At 39.8% G+C, this 25,338-nt stretch overlaps 1 protein-coding gene across 2 annotated transcripts in view; it reads right to left on the bottom strand.

Moving 5' to 3' along the window:
• Window positions 1-25,338, bottom strand: part of gpc6a (glypican 6a) — a 743,431-nt gene that overhangs the window by 596,971 nt on the left and 121,122 nt on the right. The gene's annotated exons all lie outside the window — the stretch shown is intronic.

Raw genomic sequence — 25,338 nt, 5'->3', positions numbered from 1 at the left:
TTTTTCTTCTACTGGCTGTGTGCAGTCTGTGCAGAGGTCCACTATGTGGCGCCGCACAGTAAACAAACACCTCTTATACACCAATAAAACAAACATGGTCCCATCCCACTTGACTTTGTGTTTAACGTGCTGATTTTTTTTTTTTTTTAATTTGCATGCTTCAGAAGGTGCAGATTGAGGAAATGTAGAGGTGAGGTGCTGACATGAACATGATATGATTTCAATGACTGTAGATGTATATGCATGGACAATTGATACAGAGATTCGAATTAACTGAAACTGAAGTGTGAACACAGTGTTACTTGGTTCATGAACGATATGAAGATATTATTAATTTAACTGCTGGCAAATGTGTGGCAGATTTTATTTGTCAGTGTAATATGTATTTTTGCTGAATTGAAAAATGCTAACTCCATCAAACAGAATGAGTTGGGCAGCAGGTGGCTTAATGGTTATCACTGTTGCCTCAGAGCAAGAAGGTCATGGGTTCGATTCCCACTTGTGGCCGTGTTTATGTGGGTGTGCCCCGGTTTCCTCCCGCATTTAAAGACATGCAAGTTCGGTAAATTGGAAACTTTTGAAATGTCCAGATCGCCCTTGCAAAAGAGGTCTCGATCTCAGTGGGACTAACCTGATTAATAAAGGTAAATAAATAAAAGTTGTTTCATAGTTTTTGTACTTCATTTTATGGTTGCCAATTCTTCCTTTGTGCTCAAATGAAACTGAAACAGTTTATTATGTTGGAGAAAGGCTATATATAAAGTCTGACGTATACCATATACCACACATTGTAATCTCTTGCCATATCTTGCAAAATGTATGGGTATTGAGCTTCATTTTGCTAAGTGTTGTATAAATTTATTGATAAAATGTGTAATAGTGATATTATATAAGTACAACGCCTTAATGGGCCTTTAGGAGGCTAACAGGAGATATTTTTTGTATACATTTTAGTGTGATATTACTAATGCTTGTGCTTCTTGGCACCATAATTTTGATGAAGAGGTATTTAGATGTCTATAACAAGTTATAGAAATGTGTGCAATAAGAGATAATTGTGAAGTAAATTTGCCCAGCAAGCAAAAATGTATGGCCATAATTACACACCTGTGTACAGGTTAAAAGTCTGGAGCTTTTATTTCTTTTTAATGTTATTTCTTTTCTGTGTTTTATTCTATTCTGTTGTAAATTTTTGTTTTTAAAAGTTTGTGAATAAAGGAAATACATACGACCTGTCTATCAGCATAGGATCAGTACAACATGAGATATTTTTACACATTGTTTTATAGAATGTCAAAAGTGACTTTCTGTTCAAACCCCACCCCTGCCACATGATGCATGCGTGAGCGGGTTGCGAGGTGAGTGTTGGAAGCTTTTGCACATTTGCACTCTATATTTCAGGATTTTTAATCTTTGTTGCGCTCTGCTTTTTTTTTTTTAATACAAGTCACTGACAAAATAAATATGGGACCAAAGAAAGTTCAAGCGGCTGAAGAGCTCGATGATATAAATGAGATATAAACATTGGGAAGATATTTATTTAATTTACTATTGATTACCTTTAATTTATTTAATTTAATTTGTAAATGTCTATTCAAAAAAAGAAAAAAATGGAAATAGAAAAGCAAAAATAACATGAAATGGGTTATGTATATCCTTTTAACATATGTGAATATGCATATATGACAAGGTTACACGTGTATATGTTAACATGTTTATATGTAGGTATGCATGTATGTGTATATGTATACATATATTCAAATCTCTTTAGTCTTAAAGATATGTAGATGTGGGCGTATTTAGAATTTTTTGATCATGTGGGTTTTGACATGTTTGGAATAAATTAACCTGATTAACCTGAAAATCGTTCAGTCATGAAAACTGACTGGAAAGGTGCAACTGAACAAAAATGACTGAGAAAGTCTGATAATAATTGCATTACTCCACTTTCACATGTGAAACTAATCCTGTCTGAATAAGGTTAAACTGAAAGAGTGACAACACTGACATTTTGTGCAGAGTACAGGTGGAGGGTATATCAGCAAATGAATGGTGAGGATGGAGCTGACAGACAGGTGAAGGGGAAAGCCAAAACCTGTATGGATGGGGTTAGAGAGGACATACAGGTGGCTGGTGTCACAGAGGGCAATGAGATGAAGACAAATGACTGACTGCTGCAATCTCAAACGAGAACAAAGAAGATGAGGTTAATAAGACAGCTTTAGATGTTCATTTAGTGCACTTGCACAAACCCTTTTGAAAATGTTCTATGTGCCACTCTTGAAATTTCAGAAGGGTCACCTTTTGTTATATCTATGCTGAATTATCTTTCTATTGCTGAGTGCATCAGACATCATTATCAGAGGCTTTCAGAGCGGTGGCTTGCCGCAGTATGTTAAAAATCTGGATGTCTGGGAGGATTTTCTTACTTCTAACTTAATGCTCGAGAAGGAGTAAGATGGAATGTATGTTGCTGTGCCAGTAGGGGACTGGTGCAGAATAAATTCAGGTTGTGGCACTTTTTGATAGATCCTACATTACAATGCAAGAGCTGGGAAGCAAAGAGCAGTCTGCATGCATATACTGTAGGCTGTAGATGAAGCACTGCGAGCGCTGCACAGCTAATGAAACAAGGAGTATGCAGTTTGTACGTGTTGGCACTCTTAAATGTGCTTAATCCTTAATCAGTCCTGAGAGAGGCACCAACACACAGTAATGAGGTTCACCATAAATAGTTTAATACAAACCCACTGTCTCCAGAGTAACACAGAAGCTACTTGGCCAAAGAGAACTCTCACTCACTCATCTTCAACTGCTTACTCTAATTAAGGGTCACGAGGGGGCTGGAGCCTATCCCAGCAGTCACAGAGGATGTGGAGGGGTAAACCCTGGACAGGACTCCAGCCTGCCGACAGACAAACAAATTCACACCCACACACACAATTTACAAGTTTCCAATTCATCTAACCTGCATGTCTTTGGATGTGGGAGGAAGCCGGAGCACCCAGAGGAAACTTACACAAAAATGAGGAAAATACGCAAACTCCACACAGAAAGGTCACAAGTAGGAATCGATCTCATGATCTTCTTGCTGTGAGGCAACAGTGCTAACCACTAAGCAACCATGATGCCGCCACAGAGTACAAACTCTCTAAAACTACAAAATAATGACATGCAATGTCCCTCACTGTAAATGCTAACATACAAATTAATTACATTAAGTTAACCAAACTCAGTTTTAATCGACCTGTTATGAACACTCATTTTAACCTCTTAATGCCCGAATTTATATAGCTGTATATAAAAAAATGTTTTGTGTGTGTTTTTGCCTTTAAGGAGATGGTAAATAATGTTGAGATTATTAATTTCACTTTTGCACAAAAACTAGATAGTAATATTGGGTATTCTGGTAATGACTTTATGTTATAATGTTATAATAATAATGATGGTATGTTGCAAATTTGCAACAACGGGCATACAAGTCAATTTGGTAAGTTGCATATTTGAGTCAGAGATTGTAGCATATATGCGACAATGGGCGTTAAGGGGTTAAATATGTATGTAGTACTTTGGGACTGGATGATGTGCTTTACTTGATGTATCCCATTTAAGCCAAATTAGAAAAATAAATTTTTCATATCGAGTGTCCTTTGGGGCGTTCTTTCAGGGATGCACAGATCTGCCTCATTTACTTTGTGCATTCCCGCCCGCACATGTCCATGGTGAGCCCATGTTTGGACTACCATCGCTCTCTCCAACCTGTTTTTCACTCATTGTTGATAAACTGTCTGGAATTAGTTTGATTTATAGATCAAAACTATAAGTCAAAACTGCTTTGCTTTTAATATCTTCTGCGACACATCAGTACTGTTCCATGTTGAAAGTAAATTACTCTTCCTTACAGCAGTGGGCAGGGCGCTCAAAGACAGAAGCTCTGACTCATTGTTTGTGTTGGGTTTGTGGTCACCTTTGTTTTTACTCAGAAGCGTTGGCGATGCTTAAATGCAAAATTGGCTTGTCAGTAGCTGACAGTGTACTGGAGTCAATACTAAAAGTTAGCAGTTAGCTGTAGCTTCCACTGTAGCTTCAAGAAAATCAAGTGGACCTGAATATGATGAATGAGCAAAACTAAAGAGAATTAAGCTGTCACTTGAGTACTGGATGCTCACAATAAATACTTTAATGTAATCTAATTTATTTCAGTCCTGTAAACTCAAAATAAACAAGTTACTATAATCTAGGATTTCAAGTTTATCTGAGTACTGCTAAATCAAAATAAACAAGTTACTACTATTCAATTATTTAAATAAATTTGAGTACTGCACACTCACAATAATTAAGTTGTTCAAATCTGATTAATTTAAGACAACATAAATTATCGAAAAAATTATTCAACATGTCGAATAATTCCGGGAGCGCTCCCGGAGAATTCGCGTGATGACGGAGACAACGCGAACAACGGTGTTTGGTACTTTTTAATCGCCATTTCATCCTGCCCCTTCCTGTGGTGCTGCAGTTTACACCGCCGTAATGGGCGGCCGGCGTTGTATCCCTAACCAACGGCGTGTAAAACGACTATAGAGCCCACATCGGCATCCTCAACGGCGTTTTAACCGGCGACAGAGGCAGACAAAATGGCGGCGCTAGCGGACAGTACGCCGTTCTAAACGCCACCTCCTGGTTAAAACGCCGTTCCAAACGGCCGATAGGTGGCGGTCAGTATAAAAACGCTAGCGCGCTGCATGCAGGCCTCTCACTCGCGGCCAGCTCCAGATATTTTTGCAGAGAAGCTTCAGTATGCCTCCTAAAAGAAAATTGGCAGCGGCAAGGACTTAGGCAAGAAGAAGGAAACCAAGAGGTTTGGTTCAGAAGCAGAGGGGAGGCCTGTGGTGGAGACGGAGCAACACGGTGAGGAGGGGGAAAGGAAGGAGAAGAAAAGGCTAAGGATGATCTCCCCCCCCTCACCCTGCAGTGACAGAGGCATGTATTCCTGCTGCTTCAGCCTATTATACTCTGGGGGTGGTGCCTATATGCAAAAGATCCTGGAGTAACGCAGGATTTGCCTGGATAAAAACCTGGGTATTAACCAGCGGTACACAGGGCATTATCGGCGGCAGCAGAACACCGCCGTTCTCATGCAAGTCTTAACCTGCGATTGTAACGTGTGCTGGATGCTACTGCGTCAAAACGCCACTTTATTCGGCGGATTTAGCGCCATTTTATCCGCGTATTTGCGGATAGTACGGCGGTCAAAACGCCGGCAAAATGCTCCGCCCCTTTCCACCACGAAAACAGCCGGAACTACCGCGAACTTTGGTCTACATACTACCCGCCGACAAAACCGTCTATGTGTAAACGGGGCATAAGTAATTATATATGAAAACATTGGAGGTGACTTAGTGCACACTTTAGCAGGGGTGGTGGCCAGGTGGTTAGTGCCCTTGTTTTTGGTGCAGAAGGTTCCTGGTTCAAACCTCACCCCTGCCACATTTCTCTATGTAATGTGGAATTGTGCCAGGAAGGGTATCCGTTATAAAACTTGTATCAGCTCAACATGCAGATCCACCTCTGCTCTGCGACTGCAATCCTGAGTGAAAAGCAAGGAAGCAGCTGAAGGGCCTTGCTTTTACTTAATGAACACTTCAATTTAATTATAATCATGAGGTACAATGTGTAGATTTATTTATACAGTGTAGGTTGTACAGTGTACAGTTTATTTAATTCACTTAACATGCTCAAAAATATATTTTTAATATATGAGGGCTGCAGGAAAAGTAAGGCCCCCATCTTTTTTTGTAAACAGTTGCCAATACTGCAATGACACAGGTTTTAATATGTTCTGTAACTTCCCCTCTACAATCTCAGTTAGCAGCAAGCTATTACTGTGAAAGGTTACTTTGGTATTGTGGCAAAAATGGAACTCTGCAAAGGAAGCTTGTCATTGCAGCTGTCACTGAGGCAACAGTGCTCACCACTATTATATATATATATATATATATATATATATATATATATATATATATACACGAGGGCTGTCAATAAAGTAACGGTCCTTTTTATTTTTTTCAAAAACTATATGGATTTCATTCATATGTTTTTACGTCAGACATGCTTGAACCCTCGTGCGCATGCGTGAGTTTTTCCACGCCTGTCGGTGACGTCATTCGCCTGTGAGCACTCCTTGTGGGAGGAGTCATCCAGCCCCTCGTCGGAATTCCTTTGTCTGAGAAGTTGCTGAGAGACTGGCGCTTTGTTTGATCAAAATTTTTTCTAAACCTGTGAGACACATCGAAGTGGACACGGTTCGAAAAATTAAGCTGGTTTTCAGTGAAAATTTTAACGGCTGATGAGAGATTTTGAGGTGATTCTGTCGCTTTAAGGACTTCCCACGGTGCGAGACGTTGCTCAGCGCTCTCAGCCGCCGTCGTCAGCCTGTTCAAGCTGAAAACCTCCACATTTCAGGCTCTATTGATCCAGGACGTCGTGAGAGAACAGAGAAGTTTCAGAAGAAGTTGGTTTCAGCATTTTATCCGGATATTCCACTGTTAAAGGAGATTTTTTTAATGAAAGACGTGCGGACGGATCCGCGCGTCGGCACAGGAAAAACACCTCCGTGTTGATAACCATTTGTAAAATCCAGGCGGCTTTTGATGGCTTTCAGTGGAGTGAGTACATGAGAAATTGTTTAACAGGCAGGACATGTTCCAACTTGTCCTTAAGGCTTTCAACAGAGGTGTTTTTCCTGTGGCGGACCGTTCAATACCAGAGCTGTTGCTCGTGTATTGAATGTTCATTTCTCTACCATAAGCCGTCTCCAAAGGTGTTTCAGAGAATTTGGCAGTACATCCAACCAGCCTCACAACCGCAGACCACATGTAACCACACCAGCCCAGGACCTCCACATCCAGCATGTTCACTTCCAAGATCGTCTGAGACCAGCCACTCGGACAGCTGCTGAAACAATAGGTTTGCATAACCAAAGAATTTCTGCACAAACTGTCAGAAACCGTCTCAGGGAAGCTCATCTGCATGCTCGTCGTCCTCATCCGGGTCTTGACCTGACTCCAGTTCGTCGTTGTATCCGACTTGAGTGGGCAAATGCTCACATTCGCTGGCGTTTGGCACGTTGGAGGTGTTTGCTTCACGGATGATGCAAAGGAGATGTGTTGCACTACATGAGGCAAATGGTGGTCACACCAGATATTGACTGGTATCCCCCCCCCAATGAAACAAAACTGCACCTTTCAGAGTGGCCTTTTATTGTGGGCAGTCGAAGGCACACCTGTGCACTAATCATGGTGTCTAATCAGCATCTTGATATGGCACACCTGTGAGGTGGGATGGATTATCTCAGCAAAGGAGAAGTGCTCACTATCAGATTTAGACTGGTTTGCGAACAATATTTGAGGGAAATGGTGATATTGTGTATGTGGAAAAAGTTTTAGATCTTTGAGTTCATCTCATACAAAATGGGAGCAAAACCAAAAGTGTTGCGTTTATATTTTTGTTGAGTAACTCAAGGTTAGTAAAGCATTTTGTTAAATAATTTACTGCACTTGATTTGCTTTGTCCTCTATAAGGTTATTTAATCTGAACCAACTAAATTCAAATGTTTTAGTGTTAAGTAGTCAAATTACTTCATTTAAATTCTTCCAACTAATATATTTTACTTCCAAGTTGATGCAACTTCACTTAAATCAGCATATATTAGCTGTAGCAATTCCAGTTTCATGACCAAAATATATTTTAAAACCATTGACGCATCTTGCAGTAAGTTATCAGCTAAAATATGCACACATTTGATGATCCATGCCATCAACTTATTGTTTTCTATAATGAAAATGCTCTTCAATTTAAGCGATACACACTAACTAACCCATTGAACATTTTTTTAGTGTACCTAGATATTAACTTTTGGAGTGTACCTCAATATTAATTTTTTAGCTTGTACCTGGATTTCTGCAACTCATAGTTCTCATTTTCTTGGGTTTTAATCTGAATCAGATTGCCAAGTGTCGTCAAACAATACAAGGAATTTGATTCCGGTTTGAATAGTACTCTCTTTGTACAAGCATGTATAAATTAACACTAAACACTAAATGATTCACAATAAAACTGTGCAATAAAAATATGTGCAAAGGAAAAATGGCCAAACAGATTGAAGTTGTACATGAAGTTTATGAATGAGTGAGTTTTATGGCAGGTTAAATTGTTCATCAGTGTGATGGCCTGTGGAAAGAAACTGGTCAACGCTACAGAGCTCTGTACGTAAAAACAACGAGACACAGGAACAGAGGGGAGGAGTTTAAACAGTGTGTGTCCAGGGTGGGAGGGGTCTGCAGAGATGTTACCAGCTTGCTTCCTGGTTCTGGACCGGTATAAGTGCTGGATGGAGTTCAGGCTGACTCCGATGATTTTTTTTTTCTAAAGACCTGAAAGTTTGTTGAAGTCTGTGCCTGTCATGTTTGGAGGCAGAGGGAAACCAAACAGATGGAGATGCACAGGACAGACTGGATGATGGATGTGTTAAAGATGATAAGCAGTTCCTGGGGCAGGTTGAACTTCCTGAGCTATTGGTCTCATCCAGGATGGATGAGACCAATGATGGTTTACAGAGGGGTTCCCTGACGTGCAGTCATTTGTGAAGAGGGGGAAGAGCATTGGGGAGGGCCAGTGACGATTGTCCGTGTGTTGTACTGTATGTGATGCTCTCCATCCTCAACCGCTGTATCGTGACAGTCAAGACGTTGGAGCACTAGCAGGTGGGGGTGGCACATAGATCACAAAGATCTGTTTTAGGCCCCTTGCTTTTCTCCCTGTATGTGGCACCCCTTGGGCGTATACTGGGGAGTTTTGGGATTGCCTTTCATTGTTATGCTGATGATACTCAGTTGTACATGCCGATAACTGCGGGAAATCTCACTCCCATAAAATCCCTGGAGGACTGTCTTCTATCAATGAGAAGTTGGATGTCTAGTAACTTCCTACTTTTAAAGTTTGATAAGACTGAAATGATGGTTCTTGGTCCAGCGAGACATCGGCATCAGTTTGACCAGCTGGCGCTCAGCCTGGGTTCCTGTGTCATACATCACACGGACAAAATGAGGAACCTTGGGGTAATTTTTGATCCCATGTTGTCTTCTGACCTCCACATCAGGGATGTTACTAGGACTGCTTTTTTCCATCTGAGAAATATAGTGAGGATCTACCCCATCCTGTCCATGGCTGATGCTGAGACACCCATTTTGGCATCTTTGCACTGGCTCCCTGTCTCTGTGAGAGCAGATTTTAAGGTTTTGTTATTGACTTATAAGGCTGTTCATGGACTGGCGCCATTTTATCTGGGTGATCTTGTGGAACTCTACGTGCCGGCCCGGGCTTTGCGGTCGTAGGATGCGGGACTTCTCTGTGTTCCCAGGGTGAAGAAGAAGTCAGCAGGTCAAAGAGCCTTTTCGTATCGTGCACCCACCCTGTGAAACAGTCTTCCTGCAACCGTGAGGCAGTCTGAGTCTGTGGACATTTTTAAGTCAAGACTCAAAACCTATTTTTATTCTCTTTCTTATGGATAGTTTTTATTTTTATTTGTTTTATTCTTTTATTTCTGTGTTTATGTATTTGAATTTTTTATTCATTTTTAATTATTTATTCAATTTTATGTTGACTTGTTTTATGTAAGGTGCCTTGAGATGGCTTTTGCTGTGATTTGGGGCATTATAAGCTAATTAATTAAATTAATAGAGTCTGGAGAGTTTTTGGAGGACAATGCCTCGAAGACCTATAGTTTGTAGCACCTTAGACTTCAACAATTTTAAGAAGAACTCAACCCTTTTATTTCCTGTTAATTATGTAATTTTTTTATGTTAATTTACTATCTTAAAGTATTTATAAATTGTTTCAGTTCTTGTTATCATATACACAATTTTAATATCATCATTATTATTATTATTATCAGTATTATTATTTTATTAGTTCTATTTTGTCATTTGATTTTTAAATGGACCACAATGGAAATAAGTGTTTTCACTTTCTTGTGTCATCCACGTATTATTAGCTTATTTACAATTATATTATGTACTTGCGTTGAACTTACTAAATAAAATCATGCACTCACGCTTTTAATATAAAGATGATTTACCGCCCACTGCTACAATGGCATGTGAGTCAGGATTGTAGTTAGCAATGTCCACTGTTCAGTGTTGTTAGCTAATATCAGTAGCTTATCCAAAAATATTAGTCCAATCAATGTTCCATTTTGAAGGTGTTCGTTAACCTAACATACATAAGCATACCAAATGGCAAATGGCAGCTCACCCCAGTTTCTCTGTGATGGAAGTTACACACATGCACACACTGAGAGCTTTTTGTTTTTTCTGCATTCTGCTGCAAGCAGGTGCTGGTAATTTTAGACATGCAGAAACAGACATTGGTGGAAGACATTAAATGCAGCACACTTTGCAGTCATGGTACCAAACATAACTTTATCAAACATGCCCCAATCACTCTCATATTTGCAAGTGAGTTGCAGATTGGCACTCACTCAGTTATATATTGTCGATTTTGTGGAAATTCCAATTTAATATTGAAAAGCCCATTTGTTGTACATTTTGCATTATATCTCAGTCAAAAGTGCCTCAATTGCTCTCATTTTTCTGTTATGGAAAACACCAAAATTGGATGGAGGTTTCAATTTTATGCCTGTTTGTCTATCTTCCAGTTATCAGTCAGAAACCAAGTGCCAAAAAGCAATAACTAATTATGCATAGTAGAGATAACCAATGTTCTGTGAAAATGATCTGAAAAAGAATTCAGAAACTGAAAAAGCTGAAAAAACAAACCTGACAACACCACAGAAATACTGTGATTCAAGTGCATGAACTAAATACAGTACATACTGCTGACATTTGCTCACATCTAATTTAGCTTATGAAAAGCCACTTCTAACAAGACTTTTACCAAGAAGTTTTTTCCAAGGTAAATTTTTTATGGAATTGGAAATTAGTGTTGGCAGAGGTTTGCGCTCTATGGTCGTGGTGCTCTAGTTTATTAGCTCTAACACCGATCAGGTCTTACACACGTCTTCATCTCCGTTTTCTGTGGAACCATTATAGCACCACATATAGGCTTGGTATATGTACTACAGCATTTTTGAATGTTTTAGGTTTTTCATGTGGATGCAGATGAATCTTGAAGTGGTGCCCGTGTGGACAAGGCCTTGGTGTAATAAATAATGTAATGAAGGAGTGTTACCAGTTAATTGGGATCTGGATGCAAGATTATCAATCATTATTCTGTGTTCTTTAATTTAATTTAATCAGCTTATAAAAGCTCCAAATCACAACAAAGGTTGCCTCAAGGTGCCGCACATAGAATAGTTTAAAGTAAAAATTTAAATAAGTGAGTAAAAACAGAAATAAAAAAAAACAAATACATAATTAAAAAAACACAAGTAAAAGAATAAAATGTAAAAATAAATAAAAACTATTTCTAAGAAAGAGAATAAAAATACATTTCTTTAATATCGGGAGCTCTGACATTTTTTAACATTTTCATTCAGATCAGTAAATGCATCATGAAGTAACCTGTCACTTCTCAGTTTCACATATCACGTGAGTATCAAGTGAAATTTCAGATCCAGATAAGAACATGATCTATGAGACAGTGCTGTCGTCATGGGGGCAAAACTTACCAAAAATGTTTGACTCTCACAATCTTTATGATCCAAATAGCCAGAGGAGGGGAAAAAAAAAAGGTTTCATGCTGTTTGTGATTTGGCTACAGGAAAAAATGGTCAAAAAGTGCTGATATCACGCTCATATTAGCCTAGTCATTTGGAAAAATCGCTGAAACAACAACAAAAAAAATTGCTTTAGTCATGTGTAAAATCACTTATAAGCATATTAATTTGGGTTATACTGCAGTTGTGGTTACAGAAATGTAAGTTTCATGCAAAATTGATGTTCATTTGAGCTCTGGATTATCATTTCCGGTCCCTGAATGCCTCGCCTGTTTCATACTTTATTGAATATCTGTTGTTTACCTCTGCAACCAAACTAATTTGCATGTCAATATTTATGCTGTGGTGTGTTTTCTGTCCATGTTTGTGTCTTGTTTGTTTTCTCTGTGTCCTTTCCCCTGTCTGTATCTGTGATTAATCCTTTGTCTATGTTTGTGTGCTAATTGTCAGTGTCTTCTGTCCATGCCCTTTTGTTAGTATTCATTGTGTGCTCTCCCCTGTCTATGTCAGTCATCCGTGATTGTCATCCTGGTGGTTTGTCCCCTGTCTGTGTCGGTGGTTTGTCCCCTGTCCACGCCTGTGGTCTAAGTTTTTAGCCACCTTTGGTTTGTCAAGTTGAGCACAGGTGTGTCGACCTGGTGTCCTCTAATTTTCCACATTTGCCACTTGCTTGTCATTAGTTCCCCTGTGTATTTAAGCCTGCACCTTTTCCTTGCTCAGTTGGCTGTTCTTTCACATTGGTTCCTCACATGATTTTGTATGCAAGTACTTTGAGAATCTTTGTCACCTCCAGTTTGTAGCAGTGTCTAGTTTTTCATTTTGTTCATTTATTTTTGTTACCTCCATTGTGTTTCTTGCATCTTTGTTCTTTGTCATGTGTTTTTTAACTCCTGTTTTTTTTTTGTTGTTTTTTTCCCGCTATGTGGCTCTCATGTTTGTTGGATTGTTCTCACCTGTTTGGAGTAATAAATCACCTGTGATTTCACCTTACCTCCCGCTTGGTTGCTGCCTGCATATTGGGTTTGTTCCTGTACTGCTAAACATTGCAATTTATGTATCAGCTTTGTGATTAAAATGCAGATTATATGACTCAGTATGTAATACTTTTCTTTGTGCAAGAGTGGCCACTATTCCTGCTTGCTAACATCTCAATCACAGCCTATTTTCCCTTACTGCCTGTTCTTCCTGTGCGTGAAGAGCCCCATCAGGTGTGTATGAAGAACAGCACACATCTGATTTGGTATATTTTATGGCAGGAAAGCAGAGCTAAATGGAGAATGGGCATTATGTGGCATTCTGAAGAGCAGGATTGACAATCTGCTGTAGTCTAATGCACTCGGGGTTTATTGTATTTTGTTAGATTTGGTAACATTAAGGGCCCCTTCAGACATAATGTGAAGTTTGGTCAAACACAGGGAAACAGTGTGAAACAGTTCAAATTAGCGTACCACAAAACATCGCACCAACGGGCAGGTGTGCATGATCCCAGTGCTAGAGTTTGTGCACGCGACAGTGTTTTTTTGAGCAGGAACAGTGTGAGGTGCACCACACTGCACTGCTTATGTGGAATAAATAAAAACCAGCTGGTAGCTGTGGGACCACATCGCACTGCTTACGTGGAATAAATAAAAAATAAAACCAGCTGTTACCTGTGGGACCACATCGCACTGCTTACGTGGAATAAATAAAAAATAAAACCAGCTGTTACCTGTGGGACCACATTGCGCTGCTTACGTGGAATAAAAAAAAACAAAAAAACAAAACAGAAAATTTACCACTGAACTGTCCTTTGAAAGCTGCGGGAATCTGCCTCATATCAGGAAGGACATGGAGGTATAACAAAAAAAAAGAAAAAAAAAAAAGAAAATCACACCATATAAAAACACCACATTTATCAAGCGAGCAATACAAATGTGATCCGTCTGTTCATCTGTAGATGACCCATGGTCACGGACATACAGTCATGAAATGACAAATGAAAAGCAGTGGGCTCTGATCATGTACCACACATCTACTGGTCCGGTGCGTCCAGTCGCCCTGCGCGCATGTTCTGCCGGCCATGCCTGTCTTGTGGCTGCTGCGCCGCAGCACAGACACCACGTCATGTGGAACAGAGCTCACGTGGGTGATGTGACGGTCAGATCGCCTGTTGTGTATTCTGATCTGGTCTGTTTCAACCTGGCAGGCTGTCAATGTCCCCTCCGTGCACTCACTTGCTCGCTGCAGCTTGTTGCCATGGCGAGATATGTTTTTATTTATGTCCACATAAGTACAGTAATCAGATACACGCCCCTCACAGTGGACAGTTGTTTGTTCATGTCTGTCCAAACACAGTAGGTGTTGTCCAGCTGGGATGTCCAGAACGACAGATCACCACAGCTGCTTTTGTCGGAAGCCACACCTCTTGTCAGTGCAGCGCACACACCCACGTGTCAGTGTGTGTGTTTGCAGAGAGGGTGCGATTGGTTCGAACAGTGCACACTCTGTCTTTCAGCCGCTGGTGTGCGCAAATAGTTGTAGCAACAGGCATACTAGGCTTTAGAGGCAAGGTACGATTCTACACATTTCACATACAATTCCTGCTTCGTGCGCACTTCGACCAAACTTCACACTATTTGTGAAGGGGCCCTAAGAAATAAAAGGTGTATTCTGTCATACTATTTTGACAAACAGATGGTTACATAATGTTAACAGACTCCTAATGTTTTAGCCCTATGAGCCATGTTAGAAAGCAGTTTTGAAATTATGTTTAAAAAGGGGTTGGGTGGGGGAGAATCACACAAGGTCACATAGTTTAATGTCATAATGATGGATACCTACAGAACAAATTGTCTTACTCCATTAGTGGGTTCTGCCAGAGTGAAGTAAGTCAATTTAAGCTTCCACTGATGCAATAAATTGCCTTAAGTTGTCAAAGTAGGTGGAAAGCAACTGTTGAGAGAAAAAAAAAAATCAATAAAGCCAGTGCTGTCCTGAAGTGGCACAAAGAACTACAAGAGTGGAACATTTAGCTTTCATAGGATGTACCCCACAGTGTCTTCTGAATGCAGCTGGATTCTCACAAATATAGCCTTTTTTTCTTGCAATGTTTTGGTATACTCAAGAGAGCACAATCTTTCAGCAAAGAATATGCTCAATATTGATTCTTCTTCCGAAAAGCGGGAATACAGGTGTCTCTGGGTTTTCTGAGGGACAGTCTAACTGACTATCAGAAGGCTGTGAAGGAGGCAAAAGCACAATATCTGTCTCATATTATTTCGAGCAGTTGTCATCGTCCCAGTGTGTTATTTCAGACTATAAACTCAGTTGCAAATCCACACACCTCTGTTTTGTTGGACGCTACAACCACAACCTGTGAGGAGTTTCTTCAGTTTTTTATTGATAAGGTTTCATCAGTCAGACAGAACGCTGATCAGAACTGTAATGTTGAGTTGTCTGCTCCTCGTGCACATTCTGCTGTGCTCGAACAGTTTGAGCCCATTTCTTTTGCATCTCTCGCTGATGTTGTAAAACACATAAAATCTACAAGTTGTCCTTTTGATGTTGTTCCAGCTAAGGTGCTGAAGGAGGCTTTTAATACTGTTGGGGCGGGTCTCCTAACTTTTATCAATGCTTGCCTTAGATCAGGGTCTGTTCCAGCTGCTTTTAAACATGCTGTGGTTCGACCTCTTCTTAAAAAACCTCACCTGGACTCATCAGTTTTATCCAATTTTAGACCTGTCGCTCATCTGCCATTTCTATCTAAGGTTTTAGAAAAGGTTGTCTTTTTACAGTTACAATCATTTTTAGAAGACAATCTCATCCTTGAAAAATTCCAGTCTGGGTTTAGATCGCGACACAGCACTGAGTCAGCACTTTTAAAAGTTCATAATGATATTACTTTGTCGGTGGATGCAGGGAATCCTGCTGTGCTGGTTCTGTTGGACCTCACAGCAGCCTTTGATACTGTGGATCACACAGTACTTGTTTCCCGGTTGGAACATTTTATTGGCATTCATGGTATTGCACTTGAGTGGTTTAGATCATATTTGGCTGAAAGGAGCTTTTCTGTCATGATTGGGGACCTTTCCTCATCAACTGCTCCTCTGTGCTGTGGAGTGCCGCAGGGATCTGTCCTTGGCCCGATTCTATTTTCTTTGTACATTCTGCCATTGGGGTCAATTATAACCCAGCACAATTTGTCCTTTCATTGTTATGCAGATGATCTGCAAATCTATCTGCCTGTGAGGACTAATGGGAGTGATGCTTTGTCATCATTATTTAATTGTATTTGTGATGTAAAGCAGTGGCTGTCCCGAAACTTCCTTTACCTGAATGATGGTAAAACTGAGATCATGGTGTTTGAGCGCACTGGCATACCAAATGTGGTAACACCAAATTTTGGTGCTTTGGCTAACTATGTAAAACCAGCTGTCAAGAATTTGGGAGTGATATTTGACAGCTGTTTGAGGTTCGATCAACAGATAAATTCTGTTGTCAAAGCTAGTTTTTTCCAACTTCGCCTCTTGGCTAAAATAAAGCACTTTCTCAGTAGACGTGATCTTGAGACGGCCATTCATGCTTTCATCAGCTCCAGACTTGATTATTGTAATGCACTTTATGTGGGCATTAATCAGTCGTCTCTTGCGCGTCTCCAGTTGGTGCAGAATGCTGCTGCTCGTCTTTTGACAAACACTTCTAGACGTGAGCATATTGCGCCCAACCTATACTCACTCCACTGGCTTCCAGTTCGTTTTAGAATTGATTTTAAAATTTTAATGTTTGTTTTTAAAGCTATTTATGGCCTTGCACCTCCATACTTGTCTGAAATTTTAACTTTGCGCACCTACAGTAGGACGTTAAGGGCGTCTGGCCAGCTTTACTTAGATGTTCCAAGGTCAAGATATAAACGCTGGGGTGATCATGCTTTCGCGGTAGCTGGCCCCAGACTGTGGAATGAGCTACCTCTTGAGTTACGTACTATTCCTGACCTAGCACTTTTTAAATCTAAGTTAAAGACTTATTTATTTAAACTGGCTTTTAACACTTAGTGGGGAGGTGACATGTTCTGTTATTTTTATGTTTTTTTTTGATGTGTTGTTTTAAAATTTTATTTTATATGTGTTTTATTTTGTAAATTTGTGTTTTTAATGTTAAGCACTTTGGACACCAGTCGGTGCTGTAAAGTGCTTTATAAATAAATGTTGATTGATTGATTGATTGAATACACTGATTTTCAGCTTTTTACACATTTTTTGTTTTTTCCATTTTTTATTTGGACTCTTTGAGAGGGGTCCACAAGGTCTACCTCTCAGACTATGTTGTTGTGTCACACAAAAGGCAGGTCAGCTTATTAGGTGTGTCTTTCTGAACCAACAGGAGTCCACATAGGTATTTTGTTATGTGTGACGCACATACTATATATAGCATACTGTAGAATTTCAAACCCACAACAACACATCTATAAAAAGTGAGTAAACACAGATTATACACAATGATACCCATTTAAAGAAAATAATCATCACATCATCAGTTGAATTTACAGGTTCATTTTTTCCTAATGCAAATGGTTCCCACTAAAGCCACCATAATGCACAGCTGTATCTGCTTTACATTAATGTTTAGGGATGGGTATTGATAAGGTTTTATCGATATCGATGCCATTATCGATTCTGCTTATCGATCCGATTCCTTATCGATTCCCTTATCGATACCTCGTGAATTTTGTTCTAAAAGTAGCCTTTACAGGTTTTCTATGTATTTCCTTGAGTCTTAAAGTAAATAAATATGAAATTAGTCACTGTATCCTTGATCTCTGGACATAAATAAAAATAAAACTGTGTTTCACTTTGAAGTTATTAATCCAGACTGAATTCTATCGTTCTATCTTGGCTTGTCAGAGAGCCGCGCAACGTTTGGAGCTGTGTGAACAGAACGGAGGATGATTCTCGTTTCTTTCCCGCAACGAGACAGGAGTCTCAGTTAGTAACTTTAATCTGCACAAAAGTGAATCACAACTCATATTCAGGGATGAAAGTGGTGAAAAACAAAAAAAGCTGAAACCCAAAATTACCCCCCAACACCACCTGCACAAAAATGTTTGAATTCTAGAAGCTCTGAAATGCAATCTGGGACTATTCCAGACAATAAACTGGAGTGAGTGGTGAATCCATTTAGGTGAAAAAAAAAATACAACTTTCCTTATTCGGATTCATTCCAGTAGTATTCTGCTCTTACTAGGATGCAGCAGTTTTCTAGTTTGGCAGATAGTTCTGGAGGAAATCACTGAAGAAATTAACACATTAAAATATGGTTTGACCGAAACAAACTGTCATTAAACTTAAATAAGACAGGGATGAAATGGAGGTGTGAGAGTCACTAGGTGTTCACAGGAAACACTTATTTCTGTATGTATTTATTTATTTATGTTAGTTGCTATTATATATTTTCTGTTGTGTTTCTATTCAGGTTCTTTTTGTCTCTTTCTCTAAAATTGTATATGATAATCATTTAAATTATTAATATATAAGCAAAAATACATTTAAGGAATATTACAATTTGAAAACAAATGCACCCGAACGTGATGACGGCTGCAATTGCTAAATGCTAACTTTTAACATTGAAAATGTCATAGACATGCTAACGCGTTAGCATCGCTCCCGTTTTAAAGTTATAAAATACATCTATCAACTGTTTCAGAAGACCATAACAGGTCAGTTTAACATAGAAAAGGTAAATAATACTCACAGACGTATGCTCTTTAGGGTTTTAGCTGGGGAAAATTAAGCGAAAGAAATAAACGAAGCAATCGACCAAAGCATTGCTTCAATCTGCGAACCACGCTTCGATTGGTTCAAGGTTCAAAGCAAAGCCGAGCTGCAGAAAAGTTGATTAAGGACCCGCTGCAGGGTCTGTAATCAGTGTAGAGAACTGATCATTTTCCTGACAACACCACCAAAACAACGGCCACTCTGAAGGACTGATAACAGAATCGTCAAGCACAAAGCTTATTGATGTCAGTGGATCGAATCATTTCTTAACGATACCCGAAAGGAACCGGTTCTCGATACCCATCTCTATTAATGTTAAATATAATTTATTATACATTTGCTTTTTTATTGCTTATCAAATCAAACTGCATGGCATGAATCACAAATAAATATTTAAATTAGACCCTAATTAAACTAGACCCTAACGCTACAGATTTTCACTGTTCGTCTCATCAGTGTCTTACTTACTTACTCCAGTACTGCCTCCAGGTGGTGCGCACTGTCTTTATATTCATGTTGATTGCAAGTGGTGGAATTTTTTTATTTATTTATTAACAGGTCTGCAGGACTAAGGAAACACATTCACAATGAAATCTTAGCAGATATCATTATATTTCCAAGAGAAAAGGCTGTATTTCATGCATATTTAATATCCCGAGAAATGGATTTGGCACCTTTAATGGATTCTTCCTTGGAAATATTTCTACAGCATTTCACAAATATTTAAATTCTGCTAAGATACACAAAATAAACTGAAACCGAAGCAGATGCTCTTTCTATAAAGAGCTACGTGTAGTCTGTGTTGCAGGTTTGAAAGCTTAGTCATAATTTTACAGCTAGCCAGGCCCCTGTAGTCGGTGCGGACCAAGGTAGCTTAGCCGCCGTTAGTTCCACCCTGGCAGATCCCGAGCAGCCGGGAAAGCAGGCCGACTGGGTGACTGTGAGGAGGAAGCGTAGTTCTAAACAGAAGCCCCGTGTACACCGCCAACCCGTTCACATTTCTAACCGTTTTTCCCCACTCGACGACACACCCGCCGAGGATCAAACTCTGGTTATTGGCGACTCTGTTTTGAGAAATGTGAATTTAGCGACACCAGCAACCATAGTCAATTGTCTTCCGGGGGCCAGAGCAGGCGACATTGAAGGAAATTTGAAACTGCTGGCTAAGGCTAAGCGTAAATTTGGTAAGATTGTAATTCACGTCGGCAGTAATGACACCCGGTTACGCCAATCGGAGGTCACTAAAATTAACATTGAATCGGTGTGTAACTTTGCAAAAACAATGTCGGACTCTGTAGTTTTCTCTGGGCCCCTCCCCAATCGGACCGGGAGTGACATGTTTAGCCGCATGTTCTCCTTGAATTGCTGGCTGTCTGAGTGGTGTCCAAAAAATGAGGTGGGCTTCATAGATATTTGGCAAAGCTTCTGGGGAAAACCTGGTCTTGTTAGGAGAGACGGCATCCATCCCACTTTGGATGGAGCAGCTCTCATTTCTAGAAATCTGGCCAATTTTCTTAAATCCTCCAAACCGTGACTATCCAGGGTTGGGACCAGGAAGCAGAGTTGTAGTCTTACACACCTCTCTGCAGCTTCTCTCCCCCTGCCATCCCCTCATTACCCCATCCCTGTAGAGACGGTGTCTGCTCCCAGACCACCAACAACCAGCAAAAATCTATTTAAGCATAAAAATTCAAAAAGAAAAAATAATATAGCACCTTCAACTGCACCACAGACTAAAACAGTTAAATGTGGTCTATTAAACATTAGGTCTCTCTCTTCTAAGTCCCTGTTGGTAAATGATATAATAATTGATCAACATATTGATTTATTCTGCCTTACAGAAACCTGGTTACAGCAGGATGAATATGTTAGTTTAAATGAGTCAACACCCCCGAGTCACACTAAACTGTCAGAATGCTCGTAGCATGGGCCGGGGCGGAGGATAGCAGCAATCTTCCATTCCAGCTTATTAATTAATCAAAAACCCAGACAGAGCTTTAATTCATTTGAAAGCTGACTCTTAGTCTTGTCCATCCAAATTGGAAGTCCCCAAAACCAGTTTTATTTGTTATTATCTATCGTCCACCTGGTCGTTACTGTGAGTTTCTCTGTGAATTTTCAGACCTTTTGTCTGACTAGTGCTTAGCTCAGATAAGATAATTATAGTGGGCGATTTTAACATCCACACAGATGCTGAGAATGACAGCCTCAACACTGCATTTAATCTATTATTAGACTCAATTGGCTTTGCTCAAAATGTAATGAGTCCACCCACCACTTTAATCATATCTTAGATCTTGTTCTGACTTATGGTATGGAAATAGAAGGCTTACAGTATTCCCTGAAAACTCCCTTCTGTCTGATCATTTCTTAATAACATTTACATTTTACTCTGGATGGACTACCCAGCAGTGGGGAAATAAGTTTCATTACACTAGAAGTCTTTCAGAAAGCGCTGTAACTAGGTTTAAGGATATGATTCCTTCTTTATGTTCTCTAATGCCATATAACAACACAGTGCAGAGTAGCTACCTAAACTCTGTAAGTGAGATAAGAGTATCTCGTCAATAGTTTTACATCCTCATTGAAGACAACTTTGGATGCTGTAGCTCCTCTGAAAAGAGAGCTTTAAATCAGAAGTGCCTGACTCCGTGGTATAACTCACCAACTCGTAGCTTAAAGCAGATAACCGTAAGTTGGAGAGGAAAATGGCGTCTCACTAATTTAGAAGATCTTCACTTAGCCTGGAAAAAGAGTCTGTTGCTCTATAAAAAAGCCCTCCGTAAAGCTAGGACATCTTTCTACTCATCACTATTGAAGAAAATAAGAACAACCCCAGGTTTCTTTTCAGCCACTGTAGCCAGGCTGACAAAGAGTCAGAGCTTCTATTGAGCTGAGTATTCCATTAACTTTAACTAGTAATGACTTCATGACTTTCTTTGCTAACAAAATTTTAACTATTAGAGAAAAAATTACATTACTCATAACCATACCAAAGATGTATCGTTATCTTTGGCTGCTTTCAGTGATGCCGGTATTTGGTTAGACTCTTTCTCTCCGATTGTTCTGTCTGAGTTATTTTCATTAGTTACTTCATCCAAACCATCAACATGTTTATTAGACCCATTCCTACCAGGCTGCTCAAGGAAGCCCTACCATTATTTAATGCTTCGATCTTAAATATGATCAATCTATCTCTGTTAGTTGGCTATGTACCACAGGCTTTTAAGGTGGTAGTAATTAAACCATTACGTAAAAAGCCATCACTTGACCCAGCTATCTTAGCTAATTATAGGCCAATCTCCAACCTTCCTTTTCTCTCAAAAATTCTTGAAAGGGTAGTTGTAAAACAGCTAACTGATCATCTGCAGAGGAATGGTCTATTTGAGAGTTTCAGTCAGGTTTTAGAATTCATCATAGTACAGAAACAGCATTAGTGAAGGTTACAAATGATCTTCTTATGGCCTCGGACAGTGGACTCATCTCGTGCTTGTTCTGTTAGACCTCAGTGCTGCTTTTTGATACTGTTGACCATAAAATTTTATTACAGAGATTAGAACATGCCATAGGTATTAAAGGCACTGCGCTGCGGTGGTTTGAATCATATTGTCTAATAGATTACAATTTGTTCATGTAAATGGGGAATCTTCTTCACAGACTAAAGTTAATTATGGAGTTCCACAAGGTTCTGTGCTAGGACCAATTTTTATTCACTTTATACATGCTTCCCTTAGGCAGTATATTAGACGGTATTGTTTAAATTTTCATTGTTACGCAGATGATACCCATCTTTATCTATCCATGAAGCCAGAGGACACCACACCAATTACCTAAACTGCAGGATTGTCTTAACAGACATAAAGACATGGATGACCTCTAATTTCCTGCTTTAAACTCAGATAAAACTGAAGTTATTGTACTTGGGCCCCACAAATCTTAGAAACATGGTGTCTAATCAGATCCTTCCTCTGGATGGCATTACCCTGACCTCTAGTAATACTGTGAGAAATCTTGGAGTCATTTTTGATCAGGATATGTCATTCAAAGCGCATATTAATCAAATATGTAGGACTGCTTTTTTGCATTTACGCAATATCTCTAAAATTAGAAAGGTCTTGTCTCAGAGTGATGCTGAAAAACTAATTCATGCATTTATTTCCTCTAGGCTGGACTATTGTAATTCATTATTATCAGGTTGTCCTAAAAGTTCCCTAAAAAGCCTTCAGTTAATTCAAAATGCTGCAGCTAGAGTACTAACGGGGACTAGAAGGAGAGAGCATCTCACCCATATTGGCCTCTCTTCATTGGCTTCCTGTTAACTCTAGAATAGAATTTAAAATTCTTCTTCTTACTTTATAAGGGTTTTGAATAATCAGGTCCCATCGTTATCTTATGGACCTCGTAGTACCATATCACCCCAATAGAGCGCTTCGCTCTCAGACTGCAGGCTTACTTGTAGTTCCTAGGGTTTGTAAGAGTAGAATGGGAGGCAGAGCCTTCAGCTTTCAGGCTCCTCTCCTGTGGAACCAGCTCCCAATTCAGATCAGGGGAGACAGACACCCTCTCTACTTTTAAGATAGGCTTAAACTTTCCTTTTGCTAAAGCTTATAGTTAGGGCTGGATCAGGTGACCCTGAACCATCCCTTAGTTATGCTACTATAGACGTAGACTGCTGGGGGGTTCCCACGATGCACTGTTTCTTTCTCTTTTGCTCTGTATGCACCACTCTGCATTTAATCATTAGTGATCGATCTCTGCTCCCCTCCACAGCATGTCTTTTTCCTGGTTCTCTCCCTCAGCCCCAACCAGTCCCAGCAGAAGACTGCCCCTCCCTGAGCCTGGTTCTGCTGGAGGTTTCTTCCTGTTAAAAGGGAGTTTTTCCTTCCCACTGGTAGCCAAGTGCTTGCTCACAGGGGGTCGTTTTTGACCGTTGGGGTTTTACATAATTATTGTATGGCCTTGCCTTACAATATAAGGCGCCTTGGGGCAACTGTTTGTTGTGATTTGGCGCTATATAAAAAAAAAATTGATTGATTGATTGAATTTTCCATCTCTCATTGTCATGCATAGTTGCTTTCCAAAATAACCAACAAAAGTAAATATCTGTAAAGTCATGAAAACAGACTAAACAAGGCATGAATGCTTAAAACTTTTGGTGCAATTTTTCTAACAGTACTTTTTACATTTAAATAAGATTGCGAGATCAGTTTTCAAAAACAAACAAGCAAGCAGCTCTGATAGCGAACAAGGGAATAATTTTCTTCCCAATCTCAAAACAATTTTGTCTCAGCAGACTGTGTCTGTCCTGTTGCAGATGGTTGCTTCAAATCTGATGGAATTTGAAACCAAGCTGTCAATACACTGCACACTGCCAAGATAACACTTGTATTCAGGCTGTCAGACTGAATGCAACTCGTAAAGCTCAACACAGACGGCAAGAAAAATCAAGACATAGCTGCTTAGGCTGCTGAGGCGGCAACCCAAATGGTTATTTCTGTGAAACATTTAAACAAATGACAAATGGATCATTTGTGAGTTCACAGGAGGGAATTGGGCTTCACACAATAGTGTGAAATGACAAAAGGCGGCACAGAAAAGCATCTCAATGTGGACCGATCAGAGAACTCTGTGATCATTCAACTGAGTGTGTGCTTATGTAAAGAGCTAAGCAGTTGGTGAGCGGTGCACAGAGGGGGAATAGGAACTGTTTTTGTCATGAACATTTCCTGCGGCTGCAGCTGAAGAGGTGGAAGTGGGAAGGAAGAACCAACACTCACAATAAAAGTCCACAGCGTCTGCTAATGTGCTGCCAAATCCGAGCTGCCAACCCATTCATCACTGCTGCACAAACATTTGCAAATTTATTAACAACCGCACAGAGAGGCTTCTGAATCAGACTCATTTAGTGCATTTTATTTAGGGCTGCACTAAAAGCAGGGGTGGCGGTCAAGTGGTTAGTGCGATCGGTTTCAGTACGGAAGGTGTCACAGACTGAACAGTCCCTCCTACAGATCGGCCCCCTGCCTTCACAGTGCAATCATCATTTTGGCACGTCACTGCGCATGTGTCATTTCAGAGTTTTAGCAGGGATTAACAGATTATCATCTTGTTTCTGCTTAAAACTGACTTGAGATTGATTTAAGAGGTTTTACTTTGTCACCTGATGGTTAATAATCACATTATTCTCTTTGATCGCTTTGAGTGTAGAAATTCAGACTCAGACGTGCTGCTGTGGCACCCTGATTGCTTCCCCATCTTTAATTATGAAATAATGCTGAATTTATGTGGAAATGATTGTTGTACAAAAGCTTCACACATTCTGTAGCTGAGATAGATGATGACTGGAGTGCAGTTTTAAGCAGAAACGAGGCGATAATCAGTGAATCGCTGCTGGTGCTCTGAAATGACACATGTGCAGTGAAAGCACGGAGGACTGATCTGTAGGGTGGACCGTTCAGTCTGCGACACCAGTTCAAACCACACCCCTGCTGCATATCTCCATGTAATGTGCAGTTGCGTCAGGAAGGGCAACTTGGGCCAAATCAACATGCAGATCTACCTTGGATCTGCTGTGGACACCCCAAGTGAAGCAAAAGAGCAGCTGAAGGAACTTGCAATTTAGGGCTGCCTAATTTGAAAAAAGTCATATTTCTATTATTGGGGAAAATATTGGGATTTGACAGATTTGAAAATTAAATCAGTCCAGGTTCAACTTCAAATAAGACAATTATTGAAGATGTCATTTCATACAAAGTCAGTTATTTTTATCTACCCTTTATGTTGGCATGTGCTTAAAGGTATAGGACCAGTGAGCTTTTTTAAGATTTAAGGCATAAAAATAAATTTCACTGGTAC

The sequence above is a fragment of the Thalassophryne amazonica genome, chromosome 2, assembly GCF_902500255.1.
Source record: "Thalassophryne amazonica chromosome 2, fThaAma1.1, whole genome shotgun sequence".
Taxonomy (NCBI): Eukaryota; Metazoa; Chordata; class Actinopteri; order Batrachoidiformes; family Batrachoididae; genus Thalassophryne; species Thalassophryne amazonica.
This window is presented reverse-complemented; position numbering and strand designations above follow the sequence as displayed.